A 2,565-nucleotide genomic window follows, 5' to 3' on the forward strand; every position below is an offset into this window, starting at 1 on the left:
CAGTGCTGGATCCCAACGGCCTCGTATCACTAGCAGTCGAGATGACAGGCATCTTATCCGCATGGCTGTAACGGATCGTGCAGCCACGTCTTGATCCATTAGTCAACAGATGGGGACGTTTGCAATACAACAACCATCTGCACGAATAGTTCGACGACGTTTGCAGCAGCATGGACTATCAGCTCGAAGACCATGGCTGCGGCTACCCTTGCCGCTGCATCACAGTCAGGAGCGCCTGCGATAGTGTACTCGACGACGAACCTGGGTGCACGAATGGCAAAACGTCATTTTTTCAGATGAATCCAGGTTATGTTTACAGCATCATGATGGTCGCATCCGTGTTTGTCGACATCGCGGTGAACGCACATTGGAAGCGTGTATTCGACATCGCCATACTGGCGTATCACCCGGCGTGCTGGTATGGGGTGCCATTGGCTACAAGTCTCTGTCACCTCTTGTTCGCATTGACGGCACTTTGAACAGTGGACGTTACATTTCAGATGTGTTACGACCAGTGGCTCTACCCTGTGAAACCCTAAATTTCAGCAGGATAATGCGCGACCGCGTGTTGCAGGTCCTGTACGGGCCTTTCTGTATACAGATAATGTTAGAGTGCTGCCCTGGTCAGCACATTCTCCAGATCTCTTACCAACTGAAAACGTCTGGTCAATGGTGGCCGAGCAACAGGCTCGTCACAATACGCTAGTCACTACTCTTGATGAACTGCATGGGCAGCTGTACCTGTGCACGCCATCCAAGCTCTGTTGACTCAATGGCCAGGCGTATCAAGGCCGTTATTACGACCAGAGGTGGTTGTTCGGGGTACTGGTTTCTCGGGATCTATGCACCCAAATTGCGTGAAGATGTAATCACATGTCAGTTCTAGTATAATATATTTGTCCAATGAATACCCGTTTATCATCTGCATTTCTTATTGGTGTAGGAATTTTAATGTTTTAATGGCCAGTAGTGTACTTCATCATGTACGAAAAGTGGCAACCCCATCTTGCGTGAACCAAGTCCCTTCTGTGAACAGTATCTTTGTTGGAAAAAGTGGACCGTAACCATATATTTACAACAGTCACTGGTGAAACTGCATTCTGACAGCCAGATCCTGAACACACTGTGCATGATAGGGGTAGAGCAACTATTAACACAATCACACAAATTAGGCCGGCCGGTGTGGCCAAGCGGTTCTTGGCGCTTCAGTCTGGAACCGCGAGACCGCAACGGTCGCAGGTTCGAATCCAACCTCGGGCGTTGCTGTGTGTGATGGCCTTAGGTTTGTTAGGTTTAAGTAGTTCTAAAATCTAGGGGACTGATGACCTCAGATGTTAAGTCCCATAGTGCTCAGAGCCATTTGAACCATTTGAACACAAATTAGAGGATGATTTACCCCGATAGATACTGAATTTACACTAATTACCGGATCTTCATCCACTCACTGTTGCAGTACTCTCTCCTAAACTGTGCCACCGCCCACCGTTGTTGGCACTACGGAGCCAAAGACTGTTAGTCACGGAAAAAGACGACTGAGTAATCGTGGGGAAGGTTCCCCGTAGTCTTGATATTTTGCAGCATATAGGACACAGGTTCCACTGCAGTTTCTATTTGCCAAACAATAATAGAAGGTCGCATTTGCCATTCCCAGTATGGAATAATATACTTCCACTGTGCTGGTAAGTGTAAAGATAAAACCTACCGTGCAAAAGTGTTCCACAAGCTTATAAAATCAAAAACTCATTCCATTACATCTAATGTGTGTGCTGCACTTACGGAGAGCCATGAATTTGGCTTACAGTAATAGCACTAACAGGCAATTACCGAATGCTGTATCCATAGACAATAACGGAGATATATGTTCTCATTTGTTTATTGCATTCAGTATGTCGTCTGTAATAGCAAAGAGCTTGCAGAAGAAGAGATGTATCTGACAGTAGTGGAGGTAAACAGGAGTTCATAGCTCTTAATTTATGCATTTCACAACCTAAGTTTACTCGAAATTTATTACTTGCTTTTAGTCCATACTAAAAATTAAACTCCTCACGCACAGGCCATGAAGACCCAAAGATGCCGACTGGCCACCGTGTCATCCTCAGCCCACAGGCGTCACTGGATGCGGATATAGAGGGGCATGTGATCAGCACACCGCACTCCAGGCCGTAAGTCTGAGACCGGAGCCGCTACTTTCCAATTAAGGAGCTCCTCAGTTTGCCGCACAAGGGCTGAGTGCAGCCCGCGTGCCAACAGCCCTCGGCAGCCCGGATGGTCGCCCATCCAAATGGTAGCCCAGCCCGACAGCGCTTAATTTCGGTGATCAGACGGGAACCGGTGTTACCACTGCGGCAAGGCCGTTGGCTTGTTCCATACTATTTCATTTTAAAATGTGGAATACATTTTCAACACCGTATAAATTGTCGCTGGATGCATAGTAATGTGATGTATGTCGATATATCTCTCTGGGCGCGCGCGCGCGCGCATTTGTGTGTGTGTGTGTGTGTGTGTGTGTGTGTTGTTGGGACGGAGGGGTTGGGGCAGAATTTTTATTTTATTAGTTACGTGCAA

General features: G+C 47.3%; 1 pseudogene; it reads right to left on the reverse strand.

Moving 5' to 3' along the window:
• Nucleotides 1-2,241: 2,241 nt before the first annotated feature.
• Nucleotides 2,242-2,359, reverse strand: LOC124546172 (annotated as a pseudogene).
• Nucleotides 2,360-2,565: the final 206 nt, after the last annotated feature.

This window comes from Schistocerca americana, chromosome 8 (genome assembly GCF_021461395.2).
Source record: "Schistocerca americana isolate TAMUIC-IGC-003095 chromosome 8, iqSchAmer2.1, whole genome shotgun sequence".
Taxonomy (NCBI): Eukaryota; Metazoa; Arthropoda; class Insecta; order Orthoptera; family Acrididae; genus Schistocerca; species Schistocerca americana.